The following is a 26,209-nucleotide window of genomic DNA, read 5'->3' as shown; positions in this document are numbered from 1 at the left end:
CACAAAAAATCAAAATGCATTTGAATAGACCTTTTTTTTGTAAACAGCGCAAAGTTCGCTTGTAGCCATATTTACCTATTAGCTTTGCTTACTCAAATTATGTATAGCTTAAATTGCATATAACCCCTCATATCTAGAACTTCATTAACACTTATTACCTTTCAACTATTTTCTGCAATTTATCCTTCTAAAAATGAGAATTTAGGAATCGTAAGTGCAAGTGAAGGTCTAGATGAGGGGTCATATGCAAATTAACCTTTCTTGTGTACTTCAAATGATACAGTGAGCAATATTAGGGATTCATCAACAAAACAAAATTGGATGCTTCACTGAATAAACAAAGATGGCAAATTTATAAATCATTTACCTAAAATTGAAGGAGCAGAGGAAGGGATTTCTTGAGATTCAATTTACCTGAAGATTGGATATAGAACCTAAGGATCATTGACTTACAGTTTCTGTTGCAGATTGAGAGGAGGTAGCAAAAGTGGTCAAAGCTTGAGAGGAGGTAGTGAAGGGACTTCTTGAAGAGTCTCGGAGATTCAATGAGGAAGAAGTAACTGGTCGCTTTAGGCTTTGGTACTTTCCTTGAGATTTGGAATGTAGGGATACTGTGTATTTGGAAGTAGTTTTTTTTTCAATATTTCCAAGTTGACCCTCACATTCATTGTCTTCGTGAGGACATTTCTTAGGTTTTGAAAAAGGGTGACTTGCATAGGGGCATAATACCAGAAGTTATTACAAAATGCCTACCTTCTCATAAATAATAGTAATAGATGTTAACATTATTGCCCTAATACTACTGCTTCCACTGGCCAAAAATGGGTCTTGAAACTTATTCATTACCAGAAATATGGTGTGTAAAATACTGACTCTTGCGCGTGCAAAAAATGCATCTTGAAGCTTATATATTGCCTTGTCAATACTGATTGTTGATGACCAATTGAACCACATCAACTTTTCCTTGAGCTTTAATTTTATTTGTGTGATGTGATTACTTTCAGCAATCAGAAATTTCACAGGTTATCTTAAAGATCCCAGAAACTGCAAACTTGTTCCGGGACAAAAGAAAGTAGCTCATACATTCTGATCCATAGAAATTAAAAAATGAACTGAAAACTACGCAAACATATAACATGTTGCTCCTTCTTTTTTAATTGCCCAATGTTCGGATACATTAAAAATGATCTCTTAAATAAGCTAAATCGTATTGTCATCTGGCACTATTTACTTACTTCTATCCTAAAATAACCATCTTTCAAGTGGAATATATAGAGTTTACCCCATGAATAGACCTTACTACGCATGAGAATCTACAGGATTTCAGAGGGAAAAAAGAAGAAGAAGTTAGAAGAAAATGAACCTGTAAAGACTGCCGTAGACCAAATTATCCTGATCCCCATGAACATCAAAGTGATAGCCCTTGGCTAGCTTGGTCTCGGACTCCACCCAATCTAGAACCCCGGGCTTTCTAAAAGCTTCTCGCTCTCAACCATCCTTCCCACTCTCCCCTCTCCTCTTCTTCTCCTTCCGCTTCAAGCTCCGCCGATCGCCATCGGAGTCCGAAGCCGACGGTGCAGACCCCACCAGATCGTAGGAGGCGGAGGATGCCGTTGAAGATGGAGGAGGAGCAGAGGAGTTTTTTTGATTTTCTGAATCTTTTTCTGATGATTGATAGAGGAAGAGAGAATTGTGGGTTGTAAAATGGGAAGTTTGGAAACGTTTTCAAGGAGAAAGTGGGATGTGAAACGTGGGAAGTTTTTTTTTATTTATTAAGGAGAACGGGGGTTGTAAAAAGGAAGTTTAGAGGGAGAGTACGGAGATGAGTTGGATTTTTTAGATTTTTTTTTAATCTGAATAATTTTTTTATGAACAATCTGATTGGTCCAGATCAGATTTACTATTCATAAGAATTTTTTGAGTGTTCTCTTTTAGTTAATAAGAAGTAGATGAGTTCAGAACAAACTTTTCATGGTCAATATTACCCTTCACTATTTTGAATACTTTATTTAAATCTTAATCTAAATTTTAATCATATCTTATCTAATTCCACGTAAACTATCTATAGCTCAACAATTTAAAAATTTTATTTTAAATATGTAATTTAATTTTTAATCTATTCAAATACTAATTATATGGTATATTAACTCCATATATGAACTACCTATAACTCAACAATTTAGAAAAAATAAGATTAAGAAATTATACGTAGATAACATATTATAATACATGAAATATTAAAAAAAAATCTAAAAGTTTTAAAAATTACATACAATAGCCTTAAAGGTTTAAAATTACACAAAACACATTGACTTTTTTAAACTTAAAAATAAACATGAAATATAAAAATTTAAAATTTGCAGCTAACACTCTCACTATTTCAAAAATTATAGAAATAAACTCAAAAGGTTTAAATTATAAAAAAACAACCTAAATTTTAGAGATTTTAAAACTTAGAAACAATATAAATGAATACCACGGATTACCATTAGGCACTTAAAAATTTAAAATTTGTAAAAAATAACCTTAAAGTTATAAAAATTATAAAAACTCCCTCAAAAGTAAAAAATTATAATTTTTTTGAAATTTTAAAACCTATAACTGGTACACATCAAATTTAGAAATTATCAGCAAATCGTTGAGAATTTAAATTTTTTTAAAAAACAACCAAAAGTTTTAGTAATTGTATAAATACCTTCAAATTTTTACAGTTACAAGAAATATTCTAACATTTGAAAACTTACCACTAACACATGAAACATGAAAATTATAAACAACCAACTTATAATTTAAAATTTTCATAAAATACTATCAAAGTTTAGAAATTGTAAAACACACCCTCAAAAGTTTAAAATCACAAAAAATGCTAAATTTTGGTAAAAAAAGGAAATGTTTGATATTATTACATTAAGATATATAAATTTAACTTTTAATTTAAAATTTATCATCCATTTTCAGCATCTAAAAGTAGTCTAAGTTGATGCCGGTAAAAAATAGCAATTACCATAGATTAAAACTATACAGTTAAGGAATTTGAATTTAAAAATATATGATAGATTAAAAATTAACATTACTGTATAAATTCAAGGAACTACATTGTAACGCCCCGTCCCGGAATCCCAGAGTCGGTACGCTACTAGATCTGATGGACTGACCTCACAAACCACCACATGTCTTTTCAGCATGTTTTGTCCTCACTCACGCGCTCCCTGGAAAACTTCCCAGGGGGTCACCCATCCTAGAATTTCTCCAGACTAAGCACGCTTAACTTTGGAGTTTTTAGGAGTTGGGTTTCCGAAAAGAAGATGCATCTTGTTGGTATGAGTATTCCAATCAAATCTATCAATACTAATCACATCACCCTCTCAAGGGTTGGGGTATTACAAACTCCCCCACTTAAACTCGTAACGTCCTCGTTGTGCCAAATCATATCATCCAAGACCGTACCATCCGTGTGAGATTCTAGAGGTGGCTCCTATGGCCTCAAGAGGTGGCTCCCGCCCTCTCGACGTAGTACTTTACGCCGTATAGCACTTAGTTCTCATAATTCCGGTTGGCTTTGCTCTGATACCATTTGTAACGCCCCGTCCCGGAATCCCGAAGCCGGTACGCTACTAGATCTGATGGACTGGCCTCACAAACCACCACATGTCTTTTCAGCATGTTTTGTCCTCACTCACGCGCTCCCTGGAAAACTTCTCAGAGGGTCACCCATCCTAGAATTTCTCCAGACTAAGCACGCTTAATTTTGGAGTTTCTACGAGTTGGGTTTCCGAAAAGAAGATGCATCTTGGTGGTATGAGTATTCCAATCAAATCTATCAATACTAATCACATCACCCTCTCAAGGGTTGGGGTATTACATACATATAATTTTACTAGTAACATTCATTGATAGAAGACAATTTAATAAAAGACTATAATATAATGTGTTAACATTAATTGATTATAATGTATACATATTTATCTCTAATATTGATAATATTCATAGGATAAAAAATACATAGAGTTATGTATAGAGAAACTATCAGAAAGTTCAGAAATATTATTTAAAAAAACTAAGTTGTTTTTATTTCATATAGAGAAGTGAAGGAAATAAACTCAAAATTAGAAAACATTCATAAATCACCTGAATTGACATTGATAAAAAGCATATCTAGCAAAAAAGCACTGATTGAATTCCCCTTGAAGAACATATTGAATAATTTTACCTTAATTAAAAAACATTCTTTATGAAAGATACAAGAAAAATTAGTAAGTATTTATAAATTTTCATACTTTATTATTGAAATACTAAAGGAATAATAAACTTAACATAAAATTATGTATATATAATCTTGCAATAGAAACTAAAGTAAAGCCATGGATCAACTATGTTGAGAGATATAATAAGCTAGATAAGATGAGAAAAATTACTATAATGGATAAAAAATATGCACATGATACTTAGTTATCATAGTGTAAGTAAAAAAATCAAAATTGATATTTTTCTTTTTTCTATATAGTGGCATGACTTTGCAAGTAACCTTATTTAGGGATATGACTACCAACGAAGGACAAATTTTTAAGGACACGATAACAGATAAGCATGTAATAGTACTATCAGATTTCAAGATCTTTAAATATGAAGGCAAAATATTTTATAACTAAAATTCTTATTAAAGACCACTAAAAATAAAATTCACATTATATCTATCTCAAATTTGTAGGAAAGATATGTATGTCATCATAAATTTTGTTAATAATATATATAAATTCAAAGATACAACTTATTGAAGAAATAAGAGAATGATAAGTAAACCAAGAAAACATCCATATATAATACGATACAAAATAATTTTATACTTTAAAACTAATATACAAGGCTCATTCAGAACTAGCTGCTAAAACAAAAGCATCTCCATCAAGGCTCTTTATAAATACAACACATATTTAAATTATTGAATATTTTATAGAATAGCTTAATTGTTTCCATAAAATCATGAATCTTTAGAAGGAATTTTCATGAACTCTTTTAATATTTTTTATATGGTTATGTGGATACTTTTATCATAATAAAGTATACTAGACTTAGCATTAATCTTTATTTTATGATTTTTTTTTGAAGTCTATCAATGATTAGCTACAAAATTTGTATTCTCTTTAGTTTTATTCTTGCCCACTTTTAATTAATCATATTGGCTTATTGGTTTTACTTATTCATATTTTTTATAACACTATTTTTTCAAGTGTTTTTCACTTTTACAGCATTATACCTTCTCAAATCAAGCTTGACTTCATGTCGATCCAAATAACGTGCAAATTCAAATTAGCTTTAGATTACATTTATTTATTGTCAATTCAATTATTAATGTGAAAATTTTAAATATGGTGTAGCCCATTAAAACAAAACATTAAAGAAAATAAATAATCATAATACTAAAGTTTAAAGACATAAGTGAGCAAAAACAATCAAAGTAGAATTGAGGAATAAATTTTAGTAAAGAAATAAATCAAAAGTACTTAATCATAGTTTATAACAACTTACATTTCACGTGCATAAAACTAGTACCCTTTAAAAGTGCGAGTTTGAGAAAAGAAATTCTAGATAAAAATATCCTTGACACTTTTGATTATTATATTATTATTTCATTATAATTAATATATTTAATTAGAATAATTAATATGAATTTTGTGCTATTTTATAAGAGAAAAAAATTATGAAATGAAAAATCTGAGATTAATCTTATCTATGACCAACCAATGTATTCATATTTTATTTAAAAGTATAGTCCTTAGTTAAAACATCTATCATCTAACAAGTTTCTCTCCAATCACATGGACTTAACTTACAAAATGGTTGGGCATGTATGTAGACTTATTTATTTATTTATTAGAAATTAATCTAAATTTAATTAAATAATCCAAAATTACTTTGTTGGGAGATTTTTTTTACTACAATGGGTATTTACATCATCTCATATTTTTAAGTTCGATGTTATTGGGATTTACCGCGAAAAGTGTAAATATTTTTTTCTAGTTGATGGGTTGTGAAAAATACTATATTTGAGGGGGTTAAATCAAATTCTTAAAGTTAAGAAGGGTTATTACACCACCCCAACCTAAGGGTTTCTTCGATAAAATAGTTAAGGGGGTCTGTGACGCAACGCAGAAGTGATAACCTCGAAATCTATCAAGGGTATTATCTGAATCCACAAAGAACGATATTCGAATCCACGAAGAACTTCGAATCCATGAAGAAAATATTAAAAGAGAAATTTATTGATAAAAAGATATTATCCTTTGGGGTTATATGACTCTTGTTAAATAGAAAAATAAATAAGACTCCTAGTAAGACTAGAATTATAAAAAAAAATAGAAAGTAATAAATTCTATCCTAAAAAGACTCCCTATAATAGAGAAAACAAATCCTGAATCAAAATTAAATTTGTTTCCTAATCTAATTGGACTCTAATATTAAATTTATTTCCTAATCTAAATATGAATCAAAATTAAATTTGTTTCCTAATCTAATTGGACTCTAATATTAAATTTATTTCCTAATCTAAATAGACTCCAATTTTATGTTTCCTAATCTAATTGGACTCTAATATTAAATTTATTTCCTAATCTAAATAGACTCCAATTTTATTATTAAAAATAAATTAAAAGCTGATTTTTTTATTTCAGCTAAAACTAAGTATTACTGATGAGATTTTAATAATCTGATAATCTGGTTGGCTCCTTCTCGTCGAGATAGGTGATTTACATATATAATTTGTTAGAATCCGCCTTCTGAGTTAGAAGATATGATCATTTTTTTACGGAGGTCAATAATACATTTAAAATCTGTATGTAGCTCGTGATTGTCTGCATCCCCCATGAAATTATCAGTTAAGCATCCTACATCAATTTTCCCTTGTTGAAAGAAGCTCGACCTCAAGCTTATATTTGCTTGAATAGTAATTTCATCGATAAATATCTTTCTTAACCTGCATCGATCAGCATCCACCTTATACTTAGCATTAATTTTCTCCATTTGTTCTTTTACATTCTTGGCTAGGACTTCTTCTGAATCAAATTCATATATTATTCTTTCCGACATCATGTGTATTTTATTGGCAGCATGTGGATGTGCAATTGATTTCAAAAACTCCACAAAATATGTTCCATGTTGCTTCTCGTGTTCTAGTGCTTGAAGTATCATCAAATTCTTTTTAAAATTATTCACCAACTTTGCTTCTAGAGAATAAAATCCCGCGTCATACTCCATACATAATTCTTTTATCTCTTTTGTCTCTAGCACTCCACCAAGCAATTCACACATATCATTAATTGTCTCACTCTCTAATTTATCATCCTTCTCCATCGGGACAACATCAATATGTGTAATATCACTCTCAACCCCTTTGAGAATATCATGCATATCATCCATCTTCACTATCATATCACCATAATGAATCTCATGCATAACGATTGTTTGCACCTTAGGAGGAATTTCAGTAGGGGCATGTTCTTCTTTTTTAGTTACAACCAAGTCATAGACCTCTTCAGATTGCTTCAAGTTTTCTGCTAAAGCCTTGTTGTTTGCCACCAAAGGTTTCTTCTCATTAGTAGCTTTTATCTTAGATGGCTCCTTTTTTGTAAGAGGCAGAAGTACAATTCGGCGTCCATCTTTCTTGAAGATATAAACATTGTCTCTACTTCTGTGGGTAGCTCCAATATCGAATTGCCATGTCCTGCCTAAAAGCATATGACAAGTATCCATCTCGACCACATCATATAACATATCATTAAAATACCTGTGACCGATAGAAAAAGGTAAACGACACATCTCATCGTTCTGCACATCATTGCCCTTGTGAATCCAATCAATCTTGTAGAGAGGTGGGTGTTCCTGTCTTCAAACCTAACTTATTTACCATATGCCGAGAGACAAGATTCTTTCTACTGTGATTGTCAATAATAACATTACAAATCTTCTGCATCACAGTGTATCTCGTGCAGAAGATATTATGCTCTGGAGGTGATTCTTCTTTCTTTATTGCTTTTTAGTGCTTTTCCCAACTCCAAGGTCTTGCTTAGGGTCATTGTCGTTGTTGAATTCATTATGTGGAGTCGAATCACGTCGCTGGCAACCATCAATGCGATTTCGAACTCCTATCATGTTCAGACGCTCCACTGCCGACGCAAGTCGCTCTACGACAGTCTTCATCTGATTAACACGGTCTTTAGCACGTCGAACTCAGTTCAAGAATTAGGGGCTTCATCACCTGCCATCGGATCGGAGGAACAAGGCTCTGATACTAATTGATGCAGCACGGAAGTGATAACCTCAGAATCCACCAAGGGTGTTCTTTGAATCCACAAAGAATGATCTCCGAATCCACGAAGAACTTCGAATCCATGAAGAAAATATTGAAAGAGAAATTTTATTGATGAAAAGATATTATCCTTTGCGGTTACATGACTCTTGTTAAATAGAAAAATAAATAAGACTCCTAGTAAGACTAGAATTACAAAAAAATAGAAAGTATTAAATTCTATCCTAAAAAGACTCCCTATAATAGAGGAAATAAATCATGAATCAAAATTAAATTTGTTTCCTAATCTAATTGGACTCTAGTATTGAATTTATTTCCTAATCTAAATAGACTCTAATTTTATTACTAAAAATAAACTAAAAGCTGTTTGTTTTCGGATTTTAGCCAAAACTAGGTATTACTGATGAGATTTAATAATCTAACAATCTGGTTGGCTCCATCTCGTCGAGATAGGTAATTTATATATATAATATGTTAGAATCCACCTTCTAGGTTAGAAGATATGATTATTTCTTTACGGAGGTTAATAATATGTTTAAATCTGTATTTAGCTCGTGATTATCTGCATCCCCCGTGAAATTATCAGTTAAGCATCCTACATCAGTCTGAGCATCATAAATAGCTTGGGGTATCCTTTTACTGCTTAGGATATTTTATTAACTGAAATTGGTATTTAGGTCATTTTTGAAGTTATAATCTCCGGTGGCTTTGCCAAAAAAGTGTAAATGTTAATGATGTTAGTCTAAAGTGTAGACCTAAAGTTGAAGCCCAAGATGGAATCATAAAGAACACAGTCCAAAAAAGTCCAGGAGAACTGCCAGTCAGCCTGGCGGTCGACTGCGAGTCAGCGGCGGTCGACCGCGAACGTGCACAGGAGTTAGGGAGAGGCTGGAGCTGAAGGCGGTCGACCGCAACCCTGTAATGTTTTCTGTTCTCGGGTTTTGGTTGACCGCCACGGTCGACCGCGACGCTGTTTGCCAGATTCCTTATGAGTTCAGAAAATTTGTTTGAGCTGGGTTTGATATAAATACCCAAACGTTTTTAGGGTTTGTTAAGCATTGAAAACCATTAAAAAGAGAGATATTTTGATAAAGAGATCTCAGAGAGATAAAACCCTAATTTGAGAGCTTGTATATCTTCTTTAATCAATAAAAGAATTATGTGGTGTGGCTTCCGAGGACGTAGGCACGTTGCTGAACCTCGTTAAATCTGTGTGTTCGTCTCCTTTATTATTCCTGCAAGTTTTGATCTTTATTTGTGGTGAATTTTCTTACTTTCCTACTTTCAACACAAGGTCCGGAAGGGCAATGGTTCGATTTGATTGTTTCGAATCCCCAACAACTGGTATCAGAGCTTCGTTCAGCAATTTGTGTTAAGCCATGGCAGAAGAAATCAAATCTATGATCGAGAAGTTTGATGGTTCAGACTTCGCCTACTGGAAGTCGCAGATGGAGTACTAACTGTACCAGAAGGACTTGTATCGCCCATTAATGGGCAATGATAAGGGACAAAAAAAAGAGGAGTCAGATGATGATTGGGAGATACTGGATAGGAAGGCTCTAGGAAAAATCCGGTTGTCGCTCGTCAAATCAGTAGCCCACAATACGTTGAAGGAGAAGATGACGGTGTGGCTTATGGAAGCACTCGCGAAGATATACGAGTAACTGTCGGCAGCAAACAAGGTGAATCTCGTCAAGACTCTTTTCAACCTCAAGATGGCAGAAGGACGGTCCTTCACGATATACCTCAACGAGTTCAACACGATTGTTGATCAGCTTATCTCTGTAGACATCACGTTTGATGATGAAGTGCAGGCCCTACTATTACTATTGCAATTGCTGGATAGTTGGGCAGGTTGTGTAACAGCAATCAGCAATTCGACGGGAAAGGAAAAGTTGAAGCTGAGTGAGGTGGTTAGCATGATTCTATCCGAGGAGGTTAGAAGAAAATCGTCCGAATCAGAATGTTCAGGTTCAACCCTAAATTTCGAGCAAAGAGGCAGAAGCCAGAAGAAAGGGAACCAGAATAGGAATCGATCAAAATCAGTAAAGAATAGGTTGAACTCGAAGGTTAAGCCTATTAAAGGGAAGTGTTGGAACTACGGTCAGGAGGGTCATATGTCTTCAGTCTTCAAGAGTCCAAAGAAGGATATTGGTGAGCAGGAGGCTCATATCGTGAAGGATGCATTGATCCTTGCTATGGATAGCGACTCGGATTCTTGGGTCATCGACTCAGGAGCCTCTTTTCACGCCACTGCTAACATGAAGCTTCTCCAGAATTATATAGCATGGGACTTTGAAAAAGTTTATTTGGGGAATAACGAGCCTTATGATATTGTTAGAAAGGATGAAGTGCAGATTCAGATGAAGGGCTCTAAGTGGACCTTGAAGAACATGAGACATGTGTCGAAGTTGAAGAGGAATCTTGTTTCAGTGGGACAGCTTAGAGCAGAAGGCTATGTTTTGACATTCATAGGAGATTCATGGAGAATCTCCAACGGTATGATAATAGTTGCTTGAGGCAACAAACTAGGAACTTTCTATATCACCTTACATGCGAGTGACACCCTCGTAATTGCAGCTGGCAAAGAGAGTACAGATCTGTGGCACAACAGGCTAGGACACATGAGCGAGAAGGGGATGAAGATCTTACATTCACAGGGAAAAGCTAACCGGGATCGACTCCATGGAAGTCGGGGTTTGTGAAGACTGCATCTTTGGGAAGCAGAAGATGGTTAGTTTCCAGAAGGATGGAAGGCCACCTAAGGCTCAGAAGCTAGAGTTGATTCATACAGATGTGTGAGGTCCAACCAGTGTGTCTTCTTTTGGCAGTTCGAGATATTATGTCACCTTCATCGACGATCACTCGAGGAAGGTATGAGTCTACTTTATGAAGCACAAGTCAGAGGTGTTCGGAGTCTTCAAGAAGTGGAAGGTCATGGTGGAGAACGAGACAGATCTGAAGATGAAGTGTTTGTGGAAAATTTTGTAGTAAGAAAATGATGAAAGAATTGTGTTTGATTTTATTCTCTCTAACTGCTTAGAAAAAGAATGTTTACAAATCTCTCAACTCTCAATTACAATTGGATTTCCTGATTACAAAAGAGAAGAGAATGATCTGGATTCTCCCCTTTGTTTAATTCTGGGTTCTTCACGGTGGCGATGGAGTGCCTCCCTCGAATGCTCGCGTCGAGTTTGCTCTCCGTTGACGATCCGAATATCTTAATTCACTGGAATGTGATCTTCTCCTCACGATTTGACGTTGTGGAGAACTCTGAACGAGTTTGAAACTCTATGAAAGAGTTGATTTAACCGAAATCGGTCTATAAGTCAAGGATGAAGAAAGCTCCTGTTGCCGAATGTTGCTGAGGGATGACGTCAATCTCCTCAAAAGCCTGCCCAAGGATCTCTTCTGTTGTTGCCAAGAAGTTCCAACCGACCGAACCCCCGAACTAAATTAATTTTCAGTTATTTATAGGGGATTAAGGGATGTAACCACCTCCTTAATTTACTCCTAAGTGGGGCTAATGGGATGTAACCGCCCCCTTAAATCACTCCTGAGTGGAGTTATGATCCCCTCAGATCGTGGGAAACGGTTTTGAAACCGTTCAGCTCGTGTTTGAACGAGTCAAATGCAAAATCCGTGTTCTAATGTGAATTCTGCGTTCAAACGCAGTGTTTGGAAGCTCAGACGCAGCAATTTGGAAGTTGCGTTGGCATCTTGTTGAAAGCTGCGTTTGGCAGCGATTGGAAGCTGCGTTAGGCAGCGGTTGGAAGCTGCGTTGGCAGCGGTTGGAAGCTGCGTGGGCAGCGGTTGGAAGCTACGTTGGGCAGCGGTTGGAAGCTGCTTTGGCAGCGGTTGGAAGCTGCGTTGGCAGCAGTTGGAAGCTGCGTTGGGCAGCGTTGGAAGCTGCATCTGAGCTGCGTTCGTGGCTATCAACGCGGTGCATCTTGATGCTGGTACGCGGGGAGGACTTCCACGTCTTGGTTTGAAGAGACCGTCGATTTGTAGTCTCTTTCTGTCAGAACGTTGCAAAGATCGTCGTTTTGTAATCTTTGCTTTAGCTCTTTGATTCGTGAGAGTCGTCAGATTATAACTCCCGATGTTGATTGTGGAGGCTGTTGATTAGAGCTTTCATCAGTTGTTATGAAGGTCGTCAGATTATAACCTTCATCGATCTACGTGAAAGTCTTCAAATTATAGCCTTCTGGAAGTCGTCAGATTGTAACTTCCATCATCGGTGTTTGATGGGGAATCAACTATCTATTTTGATTTTTAGACAGCCTACATGAAGTGTCTGAGATTAGACAATGGTGAAGAATACAAGCTGGAGGAGTTCAAGAGGTTCTGTGCTACAAATGGTATTCGTTTAGAGAGAACTACTACAGGTACGTCGCAGCAGAACGACATTGCAGAGAGGATGAACATAACCTTGACGGAGCGTGCCGGGAGCATGTGATTACATGCAAGTCTGTCTAAGATATTTTGGGCGGATGCGGTGCATACGGCAGCTTACCTTATTAATCACGGGCCATCAGTTCTATTGGATTTTAGGATTTTAGAGGAGGTTTGGAGTGGAAAGAAGATAAATCTCTCACACTTACGGGTATTTTTTTGCGTAGCTTATGTTCATATCAGTGTCCATGTCAGAGACAAGCTAGAGGCTAAGTCACAGAAGTGCACATTCATTGGATACGGCATTGATGAGTTCGGGTATCATCTTTGGGATGAGAAGAACATGAAGATCATCAGAAGTAGGGACGCGATATTCAATAAGAAGATGATGTACAAGAACAGGGAAAATGCCAAAGATAGCCAAAGCAGTGAGAGCAGCACTACGGATGCAGGTGGATCCGAGTACATGGATTTAGATAAACTTCCAGATAGGGGTGATGATGTTTGTTCTGACCATAGAACGGAGGAGTCTCCAGGTGCAGAAGCAACTACCCAGGGCGTGGAGCTTAGGAGGTCATCCAGGGTACCCAAACCAAATCCCAGATATCTTTCATCTCTTGATTACTTATTATTGATAGATAACGGTGAACCGGAGTGCTATGAGAAAACTATACAAGTGAGTGAATCTCAGCAGTAGGAGCATGCGATACAGGAGAAGATGAATTCTCTACTCACTAAGGAGACATGTGAGTTAGCCCAGCTACCTGCACAGAGAAAGGCCTTACATAACAAATGGGTCTACCGGGTCAAGCAGGAGAGTGATGAAAGCAAGAGATTCAAGGCCAGATTACTAGTGAAGGGGTTTCAACAGCGGGAAGGAGTGGACTACACTGAGATATTTTCCTCTGTCGTGAAGCTCACAACAATCAGAGTGGTGTTGAGTTTGGTAGCTGTAGAAGACCTCTTTCTTAAGCAGTTAGATGTTAAGACTACTGTAGACGGTAAAAAATACCTCCGTGGGCTTGCAAGAAATTCACCCGAATGACCAACTCGCCTGCACGAGTCAGAATCAACTGGGGATAGCGGAATTTCGCCTTTAACACAACTCGCCTGCCCGAGTCCAAAGTCGAATCCGCCCGCAAACCTCAAGGCTGTCGGTACAGCTGGGTATCCGCTACCCCACGTACCGGCGCAGGCTTTCCCATCCCTCTTGACCTGAGAGGGGAGAGAGCACAGTGCTCCAGGACCGTCGAGTAGCCGTTCACAGTACGAGTGATCGGACAGGTATTAGATCCACCTGAACATTCATAAATGCGGTTCACCTCACCCATCCAGGTCGAGAGCTGGATCCGCCGGCACTCGGCAAGTTGGCCAGACCCACTCGAGTACTGTACACCTACTTCACCGCCTCTCCTGACCGGAAAGGAGAAGGCACCATGCTCCAAGCACGCCGAACGGCCACACACAGTACGAATGATCGGACAGACGCCAAATCAATCTGCGAACGCATAAATGCGGTCATTAATGCTGGTCAATCCACCGAATACTGGGGCATTGCCTCACATACAAGGATGGGCCTTCCCATCTATGTGACACGACATAAAGCCACTAATCCCTTCGAAGACTATACATAGTATCGAGAGGCGCACAAGACGTTCTCTCAAAAGATAGTCGCTCCCATGATTCAAGGAGGTGACGCACCGCCTTTCTCCGCTATTTAGAACCTTCTTCCAGCACCGAAGAAGGGCGTTCATGATTCAAGTTTTCAGCTTTTTCTTCCAAGTCAAGAAGAAGAGACTCAGCTGTTTAACCGGTGCAAGCGATTCGCCTCACATTGAACCAGCTAATTGAACCATTAGTCTCGATCCTCAATACGATCGGAGACCAAGCTGTTCTTTGCATAATCTTGCATTACCAGCACCACTGCCTAGTTCTGAGCTCTGATCGCCGGCGAACTAAGCAGACCCGAACTCCATCGACTCGAGCTTCTACTATGTACTGAAGCTCTCCAGCAACCTCGATCGAACGGTCCAAGGAAAGAAGACTCGACACTAGCATCGAGCGAAGCATCCTGTAGCCACCTAAAGTCCCCACACTAAACAAAGAGGGCATTCCCTCTGCTTCTGTTGTAATTTTGATTCATTAGTTTGTAATAAGCTTTCTTATCAATACAAACGAAACTCCCTGTTTTCGGGAAATCCAAATTTACACCCTACAGAAGATGGCGACCACAGTGGGAGAAGCTGTTTCATCGAACGAAATGGTGGTGGATCAATTTGATGAAGTTGCTGTTGGGACGACCGTGGAGTCCCTGGAGATTGAGTTCGACCAGGCCAAGTACGAGGAGTACTTGTCTTCTTCCTCCTCTGGTGGCGATGCTTCCCGCAAACTCCACAGAGTCGTGCGCCGAGGCCGACCTCAAACGGTCAAAGCCACTGCACCTGAGGGTTCCACCCGTGTCTCCTCAGGGGAACCCACTCCCTCAGAATCGATCAAGGCCAAGCCAATGATCGAGAGCAAGGGACAAGGGTCTGCCAAATGGGTCGCCAAGCGGTCCCCGCAGACACCTGTCCCGGAGGAAACGCCGGTTCGTTCCGGCACCAACACTTCGCTTCTCAGGTCACATCCCTGATGCGAATAAATCACCTCGAGGGAGCGAGCCTACCCGAGTAGGCGAATCCTCGAAGGCTGGCGAGCCTCGCCATAACCATTTGGCGGATAAACGTAAAGGCAAGGAAATAGGCGACACCTCGCAAACCCGCTCGTCCAAACGAAGGGTTGAGACCCGCCTACGTACTGGAGTTCGCCCAAACGCGAAGACTCGCCAGTCAAGGCGAGATCGCCACACTCCAGCACCAAAGCGTTCCACCCAGCGTGCACCAGAGAGCACGTCCAAAAATCTCTCGTGCACTCACCCGAGCGACTCTTCTGAAGCTGGGGGTTGTCACCAACCGCCTACAGAAGACCTCCGAGAATACTTAACTTGCAGACGCACTATACATGAGGCGAATCCTCAGTGCCACTGTGAGAGGCTCATCCACACGGTCCTCGCCGACTGCCAATGCGTTGGAACGGCGAAACCTTCGGTGTTCGAGAAACTTTCTCAACAGTCCTCTCGACCAAGGCCCTCCCGTCGAAGGCGTCGTCACCAAAAAGGACGCACTGCCGATGACCTAGAGCTCCCGTCCGCCACAGTTAACATGACGGACAAGGGCAAGACGGTACTCTCCGACTCGCCAGACTCGGATTCCGTCCTGAGGCCTAACACTCGGTTCGCCCAACGACACCGAGAAGGGGGCATATACCAGCGTACCCGCAGTCGTAGAGGGGTGAGCATCAGGTTCGATTACTCCACTTTAGCCCCCTTCCTGCGGCGAAGACGAGGCTCACTCGGTGGTGGCCACGTCCCAAACCTCGCGCTCAAGCCAGGACGCGATGGCAAGGGTGCACATGACTGAGCTCACCCATGACCAGACGGTCGCTCAGAAGCTCGAAGAGCAGCAGGCGACCATAGATTCCCTAAGGGAGATGATGGAACAACTTCTGAACAAAAAGAAGACCCCCGACGAACAGGAGATAAGGAGTGGGTACCTCCTCACCGTCTAGCGACCGAGACGGAAGATAATAGTAATCCGCATTCCGATTACTCTTCTAAGACGTCGCTGGGAACGTCACACACAGGGGGTAGCACCCGCGACAAGAGGTTTAACGAGTTCCAGAATCAACTCAACGCACTCAAACTTCAGCAGAACATGAACAAGCTGGGGGTGGTCCGACCCTACCCTGTCGAATGGGATATGGTCCCCTACCCGGCAAAGTTCAAGCCGATTAGTTTGGTGCAGTTTGATGGCAAGGGTTCGCCCTCACAACATATCTACTACTTCATGGCGCAGACTGGATTCCTCACGGGGAACGACGACATTCTCACTCGACTATTCATAGGCACCCTCAAGGGGGTGGCCTTTGAATGGTTCCGCAAACTAGAGCCCGGCTCTATCAAGGCATGGGCTGACGTTGAAAAGCTCTTCCTCGCCCGCTTCTTCGACGACGACACGGAGGTGTCAATGGCCACCCTCCTCGCCGAGAAGCAACGAAAATCGGAGTCAGTCAACGACTTCGTGAAGAGGTTCCGCAACCGATCTGTCCACTGTCGGGACCAAGTTTCCGAATCCACGCTAATCGAGATGTGTCGTAATAATCTCTCGATCCACATCCTATCCAAAGTGGGCGCGGTGGAAACCCGGACATGGAAAGAGCTTGTCCGTCAAGGGGAACAAGTAGAAAACATGATCAAAAGGCTCGAGGCCGAAGAGCCACAGCCCAAGAAAGGAGCTACAGAACCAGCCGCGCCAAAGAATCCCCCTCGGACCAGAGGAAAAGAGATTATGGCCGTTGACTCTGCCCCGGCGTCGAAGGCTGCTCAAAAGCCGAAACCCAGGCAATTTGAACCACGCCCCAGCGGCAATATGATTTCAAAGAGGATCAGGTGGTGGCGACATTCAACACTCTGCTCAAGAGTGGGCGGATTAAGTTGCCAGAAGCCGCCAAGCCTGAGGAGGCGGACAAAACCAATGACCCGAGTTACTGTGCCTACCACAGATTCCTGGGCCACACCACAACCAAATGCTACGTCCTTAAGGACAAACTCCAAGCCCTCTACGATGCGGGGGTCCTGAAGAAGGAGAAGGTTCAGAAGCAGGTGACCACAAACATGATCACCTTGAGCTTTGGAACAAATCTCCCGAAAGTCCAAGCTCCGGCGGGGATAGTTCCTATTCCTAAGGCAGTCTTGAAAATCACCAATGATGACCCTCACAACCAGCGGGAGAAGGGTTTAGCTCCGCAGATTCTGCCGTTGGGTTAGGTGATGTGGGTCCACCCGGACCTCATCGACGACGAACAGTGGACTACAAAGTCCTCGAAAGGGGCTAAAGGAAAACACTGTAATGTCATCTCCGCCATACTAGGTGGAGAAAAGACAGCGATGACCACCCCGACCGACTCCAGTTCGTGAAGGAATATCCTGCAAGGGTGGAGAACCCGGCAGGACTTCCCGCGAGGCCAGCCGCAGCAGCCCTTCCCAATCCAGACGGACTAGGCTCAAGCCGCCAACATTTCTAGTTCAATGTGCTCGCGCAGCTGAAGAGCATCCCTGCGAGGATCACTATGTATGATCTTCTACGGCTATCCAGGCCTACCAGGGAAGCTCTGCAAGAGGCACTGGCCGACTCGGAGGTTTTCTCCACCCACTTCTTGAGGGAAGAGGATTCTGAACAGGGATGCACAACGTGTTGCCACACGTCCGAGAGACGGGTCCTGCGTATCACCTTCACTCCGGAGGACATGCTCATCAAGAGCACATCTCATGACCGACCACTATACTTCACGGGGTACGTCGGTTCATCGAAGGTAGACCGAATCCAGGTCAACCCAGGGTCTGCATTGAGCATCGTACCTTTGAAACTGATCAAACACTTGGGGATACCGCCAAAGCACCTATCCTCGACTACGACGACCATCTTTGGCTTCAACGCCACAGGGACTCGGCCGCTCGGCAAAATCCGCCTGAAATGTTGAATAGGCGACATGAAGACGGAGGTAACATGCTACATCATCGATACCGAGCCTTCCTACAACGTGCTCTTAGGACGCCCGTGGATCCATGGCAACCGAATAGTCCCATCCACTCTTCACCAATGCCTGAAGTACGTGGACGATTACGAGCGAGTGAAGACGGTAGTGGCCGACAGACAACCCTTTAAAGGCGTCGAAAACTACTTCACGGATTCTCTGCTGTACCAGGACCCCGACGTGCCGCCAGCAGAGGAGCCGGAGAGTGGCAACGAGGCGGACAGCGAGCCTGAGTACGGCGACACCTTAATCCTGAACGACTTCGAGTCAATTGTAATCGGTTATGAGAGTCACAACGTAACCAATGCTGTTCAGGCGGAGGAAGTTATCATGAATGAGAAATCCAACTTTGCTTATTTGTCGTCTTGCTCCACATCCGAGGATGATTCACCCAATAACCTGTGGTCAAAACTCTACAGTGATCCTTCCCTACATTTGCCAGTATGCTCGTCATACGCCGCCAAGGCACAGCCGATCTTGTGCCAGCACGGAATAGGTATCGAAAAGACATCATCTTCGGTCGAATCGATCATCCCCTACGCACGCTATGGGACGAATCTGAGGACGAGGACCCGGCGCCCCAGTTTTCGCAATACAGTCAAGTTGCGAAACGCATGATAAGCGACATGGGGTATAACCTCACTCATTTGGAGGGCCTAAATTACGGCCGAGGGCGCAGAACGGTCATCCGACCTGCCTACGTACCCAAGGGGAAACCCTCAAATTACTTCAACAGGACTCGGAGAGGCTTAGGCTACTCCTCCTCCTCGTCGGATTTTTGTGTTTTCGCCAATGAGGATTCCGACTATGCATGCTCGGGGGATCAATCGTCAACAACCTCGGCATGGGACTCGGATGTCAGCGTGAGGGATCTATTCGATAGCCTTACAGTCAACATGGCTAAGATAGACCCCGCCGAAATGGCGGAGGACACACAACTTCCACTCTATGACGAAACATGGGATCGCCATGTTAATGCCTAGTGGAACAGTCGCTTTGAGCAACGTGAACCGCCAACATAAGATGAAATCCTCCAGGTGAACATGGGTAGCGAGGCGAATCCCAAACCCATATTCATCAGCGGCAGTTTGCCTCCTCAGGAAAAAGAGGACCTCATTGCCCTCATACGGGAATACATTGACGTCTTCGCATGGAATTACGAGGACATGCCTAGCCTGGATCCGCGGGTCGCCACGCATCGCCTCAACATCAGCCCTGACGCCAAGCCAGTCAAACAGCAGCAGAGGCGGTTTCACCCTCAGATCATGGAGGTGATAGATGCCGAAGTGAAGAAACTGATCGAATCCGGTTTCATCAGAGAGGAGCAACACCCCGACTGGGTGGCAAATATTGTTCCGGTCTTGAAGAAAAACGGTAAGATCCGCATCTGCATCGACTTTAGGAACCTCAACGCTGCGTGCCCTAAAGACGGATTTTCCTCTGCCCATCACGGACGTCATCATTGACAACACGTGCGGATTCGAGAGGATGTCCTTCATGGATGGTTTCTCAGGGTACAATCAAATCAAAATGCACCCCGAGGACGAGAAGCACACCGCATTCAGAACCCCCATGGGGGTGTACTGCTACACCGTTATGCTCTTCGGACTCAAAAAAGCTGGCGTAACCTACCAACGCGCCATGAGTATGATTTTCCGAGATCATCTGCGAAAGACGGTCGAATGCTACGTAGACGACCTGGTCGTGAAGAGTCGCCATAAGGAGGACCACCTCCAAGACTTGAAGGCGATGTTCGAACTCATGAGGACTCATCAACTCAAGATGAATCCTACTAAGTCCTTCTTGGGGATGTCCAGCGGTAAATTCCTCGGTTTCGTCGTCACGACGAAGGAAATCCGGATTGATCCAGACAAAGTACGAGCTATTCAAGAGCTCCAACCGCCCCGAAATCTTAAAGAGCTAAGAGGCCTTCAAGGACGACTGGCTTACATCCGAAGGTTCATCTCAAATCTTTCGGGCAAATGTCAGCCCTTCTCCATGCTAATGAAGAAAGGTACCTCCTTCGTGTGGGACGACCCATGCCAAAAGGCCTTTGAAGAGATCAAGGCTTATCTCTCAAACCCGCCTGTCCTTACGGCGCCAGTCTCAGGGAGGCCATTCCTCGTATATATACGGGCCATGGAACATTCCCTAGGCGCCCTCTTGGCACAAAACGACGATGCGGGCTACGAGCAAGGCATCTATTACCTGAGCAGAACCTTGCAGGGCGCCGAACAACGATACCCAATGGTCGAGAAGGAATGCCTAGCCTTAGTGTTCGCCATCCAAAAGATGCGGCACTACTTGGTTGGCCAGACGATCCATGTCATTTCCCGGATGAACCCCATTCGGGTCTTCATGACACAACCTGCAGCGTTAAACTGACGCCTGGCCAGGTGGGCACTTCTGCTCTCTCAATACGACATCTACTTCATGCCACAAAAATCAGTCAAGGGACAGGCCATCTACGATCTCATGGCTAGTCACCCGCTGGGGGCGAAGACCGACCTATTTGAAGATCTGCAAGATGAACCCCCCGAAGCCAATGTGACTTCATCACCAGAGGGGTGGCAGATGTTCTTTGACGTCGTGTCTCGTGCAGGCGCGAGCGGCTCTATCGCTGCAGGAGTGGGGGTGGTCCTCACCTCTCCGCATGGCCACGTGTTACCCCGGGCCTTTTCTTTAACAGAACCGTGCACCAACAATGTGGCTGAGTACAACGCGTTACTCGCAGGGCTTGAATTGGCCAGAGAGTTAGGGATAAAGCATCTGGAGGCTTACGGCGACTCCCAACTCATCGTTAAGCAAATGACTGGCGAATATAAAGTCAGGAACGACGATCTCATCCCACTCCACAAAGCGGCTGTCAGGCTAGTGGAGTCATTCGAGAGTTTCCACATTGAGCACGTGCTCCGTTCCAAAAACACACATGCGGACGCTCTCGCATCCTTGGCAGCTAACTTGGCCTAGCCTTTGGGAACGACCCAACGGGTCACAGTCGCCAGCCGAAAACTCTTTTGACTAAAAGACGTCCCAGAGGTGAACGCCACTCATCAAACCCCGGATCAGCCTGATCAGGAAGACTGGCATCTCCCGATCATCGATTACGTCCTATACGGCATGTTGCCCGAAGACGCAAGAGAACGAGAGTCTATCCGACGATGTGCCTCGAGGTTCTACTATGATTCAACCACTAAGACGCTATATCGGAGGTCATACGATGGCTTGTTGCTTCGATGTCTTTCAAAGGCAGAGGCACAAGAAGCCCTACGCGAAGCCCATGACGGCGCGTGCGGGGCTCATCAGCCTGGACCCAAGCTTTGGGATCGCCTGCGGAGGATAGGCTACTTTTGGCCTGGGATGGTTATCGACGCAGTCGCTTATGCGAAGCGCTGCTATGAATGCCAAATCCACGCCAACTACATGCACCAACCTCCTGAGGATCTGCATCCGACAAGAGCATCTTGGCCCTTCGAAGCATGGGGGATGGACATAGTCGGACCAATATCACCGCCATCGGCGAAAGGCCATCGTTTTATCCTCGCGATCACCGATTACTTCTCTAGTGGGCCGAAGCCATCCCCTTAAGAGAGGTCAAGACTAATGACGTAATCAAATTCATCAAACACCATGTCATATACCGATACGGCGTGCCCCGGCGTATTATTCCTGAAACAGCGGAAGTCGCAGGGCCTTCAGATTCGTCGTCAGATATTAGGATGGGCTCGGCCGCATGCTCTTCGGCGGTCGGCGCCTCCTCTCGATCTAAAAAACACAACAATAACACAGGGAAGAGTCAAAGGAAGAATACCTACTCAACCCACGTGAAAGCCGTGGCAAAAAGATACCTTCGGCCGCGGCGGCCGCAGCAGTGCCCGAAGAAGACGGTTCTTTCCTTTTCTTAGAAGCAACTCTCTTTACCTTCGGTGCCATCAGGGGAACGATGAAGGGAAAATTTGGATTTCCTCTGGGGGAAGACAATGAAAGAAGCTGTAGATCCTCTTAACAGAGGGTAAGGGCGTTAAATACTCTAAGAATCCTAGACGGTTACTCAATACTCGATTAGACCGTTCGAGGCTAAAACAGTTGAAGAGTAAGGCCGAACAAATCAGATCTTACCTGGATGGCCAGGATCCGACGGTTCTTAGACACGATCTTCAACAACGGCCCGAATCGGGCGCGATGGACGAAGAGCCCCACTGCGCCGCATTCAATGCGAAGCGACGTGCCCACGTCTTCTTGGCTGACGTAAGCATAGACCAATACGTGGCCCACCGAAAGCGGAGCCTACCTGACGGCGAATTCATCGCTGAAATTCCCTCGGGTCAAAACCAATTGCCCCTCTGGAACTTGAGTCAATTCCAAATCCGCCTGCAGACGAAATCCGCTCGCAGAGGAGACAAGCTTACGGCCAAAATTCACCGACAGCTAAAAACCACCCCTCGCGACTAACACTCTAGCTAACACATGTTAAATGGAGCATGCACAGAAGTAATAGTGACCAAGAACGGAAAGATAATTTCATTCATAAAGAAATCCTATTACAATGGGGAATTAAAGGCAAATTACAAGGCTTTCAACCGCAGTTCTGCCTCACGAATCTCTCCGGCTAGGCGAAGCTCAAGCCTCCTTAGGATCTCTCGACGAAGATCTTCCTCAGTGCGCGAGACTAAGTCCTGAACGGTATCCTTGGCCTCCTTGAGAGCTCGATCCTTCTCCTCAACAGAACCGGCAACCAATTGCCGACGAGACTCAATGTCCTCCAACTCCTTTGCCGCCTGTTCACGAGCCTTCTCTCGAATGACCAAGGAGGCCTGTGCGTCAGCTATGACTTGTTTCAGCTCCTCTATCTCGGAGGATAGGCGAGAAAGGCGGTTATCAGCTGTCTGTTGCTCATGGTCCACTCGTGCATCCTCAGCCTTGGCCTGCTCCAATTCTGCGGACAACTTTGCCTCCAGTGACATAGTCTCATTCAGGCAGCGATCGCGGTCTTCCACTGCTATGCGGACTTCGTCAGAGGCGAGATCAACAATTGCTGAACTCTGCGCACGAAGGGCGAGCAACTTCTGAGCAACCTCCTCTACTTCTTTCAGACGGGAAAAGTACGGCTTCGCCGCAGTGGCGCCAAGCCTCTTGATTAAGAAGAATACCATGTGATCGAGGTCCTCCTTAAGATCCTCGAAAGGGCAATTCTCCTCCAAGACGAGTTTGATGTAGTCAGCCAAGGTATCTTGGAAGTTAACCAGGGCTCTGGTCGCGCTCCTCTTCCACAAACGTTCCAAAGGAGAAAGAGTAGCCCCCTCCGCCGAAGACGAAGTTACGATTGAAGTGCTGGTAGTCATGACCGCAGAAACAGCGATCGGTGACGCCAAAGCCGGTACGGTCGCCGACGCCATCAGGGGAGCAGCTGTGGCTAGCCACCATAGGCGAGGAAGCAACCACCAACCGAGTGGAAGCCCCTCTCTGAGTTGGAGACCCTGGCGCCAAGAGTTCACCCCCAGTCGGTGCTTTCGCAAGAATGGAGGTTTCCTCTTGCTGGCCGGACGTGTCCTCAGGAGCCGACACCTCTTCCTCGCTAGATAGCGCCTCATGAATCGAGATGTCGTCATCCGCCTCTAATTTGCCCATCTCCCCGGCCGAATGGCCCTCCCGAGAAGGAAGATCCTCCTTGCCAGCAGCTTCATGGGAAGGACCGACTGCAGATGCAAAGAGAAGATTGACAAATGCCCCTTCGGCTCAGAATGATCAACAACACTAAAACCTATGCTTACCTGAATCTCCAGGCTCTTTTCCGTCTCCGGTCTCCCCCTCTTCATTAGAAGGAATAGAGATCACACTCTCGGCTGCACCTGCACAAATTAGACACAAGTGTCAGAAGATACAGATCCGGCCTTGTACCTAAGAGTACCAAAAAAAATTATTACCTCCGGGTGCGAACGTAGGAGTCGTTGAGACCCCCGCCTGTGGCCCCACACCAGGTGGAGGGGGAGTATCCTTCGAACTCACCAGAGCTGCCTTCGATGCGGCAGAAGAGGTAGACCGAACAGCTCCAGCTCCAGAGGCATCATCATCCTGACCCTTCGTCAGTTTCCTCACGACGGGCCTTCTTAGCCGCTTCCACTCTGGAACCCTCCGCCATCATCTCCCGCTGCCGCTTGGAGAGCAGTGAACTACTCAGAGATAGAAGGGGCATTCCCATCCGCCCCGCTATCGCGCTCCAGGCTCGCTCCAGCCGCTCGCCTACCCGGGTTAACTCGTCAGATTCTCCCCGCTCACTTTGGGGGTCCAACGGAAGACCAGGAGAGGGAGCTCAGGCCTCAGGCACCTCAGATTCGTCTAGACCCGCATCGCCGCCCTCAGCGTCCTTGGCTGGGTCCTCCAAAAACCACTCCTTAGCAGTTTGGCGACCCCTCTGTCTCGAAGAACGGAGAGGCCTTCTGGAAGGACGCCCCTGCTCTGCCAAACACGAAACCTGGAACCAAAAGCCTTCGGGATTGGCGCTGGCACCCCGATACCACCGGCAGTACAGGAGAGTGTGGTGCAAATCACGATCCTTCGCGGGTAGCTCAAAGCGGGCATGGGTACCGCCAGCGTGAGTCCAAAACCATCCCCGAGCTCCATCCACCAGCCCTCCTTCGAAGTGCAGGTGGGGATTTGCGTTGCCCACGTATAATTGGTCGTACCCAAACTGGTGGGCGAACCTGCAAGGGATATACGGCTCAAGATAGCATGCGGAGCCTGTTCGTAGGACATGATACCCCGGCCAAATGTTCACTAACCAGCAGAAGGCGCCGCACGAGAGAACTGTGTGATGATACGTCGTCAGCGCATCTCTAAGAGACTCCCCGTATCCTCCTCCGCTGAAATAAAGAAAGAAGCGGTGGAAGTTGTAGTGGACGAAATGGGAAAGCGTCTTCCGCGCGTCGGGAATGTCCCTACACCAAGCGCTCAACGAATGGAACAAACCTGTCTCCCTGAAGAGTCGCAGGGGCGCTCATCAGACATTCGCAATGGCAGACGAACCATGCCATCAAATAAGTATACGGCAGTCCCACTCTAGGATTAGGGGTCCTGATGACTTCCCCTTTCCCTTCGTCGACAGTCGACACACGGCAGAACTGGGCCGTCAACGTACAGAGTCCCCAGTGGATGCACGCTATTGTCGCCGACACCAAAGAATAGGACTTCCCATGGGCTAAGCAAACCGCCGGATACACGACCTCCACCGGAAGCGCCTCGAAGGAATGAGTGGGAACCACGCACCTCTTCAGCCACAACATGAGGTACCCCGCGAACAAAGCCTTCCCAGAGATAGGAGACTTAGCCTGGTGGTGAAATGAATGGAAGACCGTCCCAGACTTGAACCCACCCTCATCATGATCGAGAGCTATTGTGGCTTCCCCTTCGGCCATCCTCCTTTCCACTTCAGCCTGGTCACACTCGACTAGAGGAAGAGCAGGCTTCCCTTTGACATTGTTCTCCGGGAACAGGTAGTCGGCCCAATTCTTGTGGCTGATCCCCGGAGTCCTCTTCTTCTTCCCCTTATGATCCGCAGCCCCTAAGGTACTGAGGCAGATGTGATAATGGCAGAGCAACTCCCATAGAGTTTCCACCACCAAAGGGGAACGGTCTGAAAGCTGGTCGAGCTCATCTTGGCCTGGGACGTACTCCTCGTAAGGAAAATCTCCCAGAGGCAGCCCCGACACATCGTACATCTCGTGGTGGGTTATGCCAAGTTCGCCGTTGGGGGTGAAGAATGTGCCACTTTCCGCACAGTACAGTTCCAAGATGCTGTGGAACTGAGGAGCATTAATCCTCAAACCATGTCGAGTGGCTTGAATGGCCACATATAGCTCCGAATTCTTGAGGTCAGAATTCTCA

The sequence above is a fragment of the Asparagus officinalis genome, chromosome 3, assembly GCF_001876935.1.
Source record: "Asparagus officinalis chromosome 3, Aspof.V1, whole genome shotgun sequence".
Taxonomy (NCBI): Eukaryota; Viridiplantae; Streptophyta; class Magnoliopsida; order Asparagales; family Asparagaceae; genus Asparagus; species Asparagus officinalis.
The sequence above is the reverse complement of the archived record's forward strand: the minus strand, read 5'-3'. Positions refer to the sequence as shown.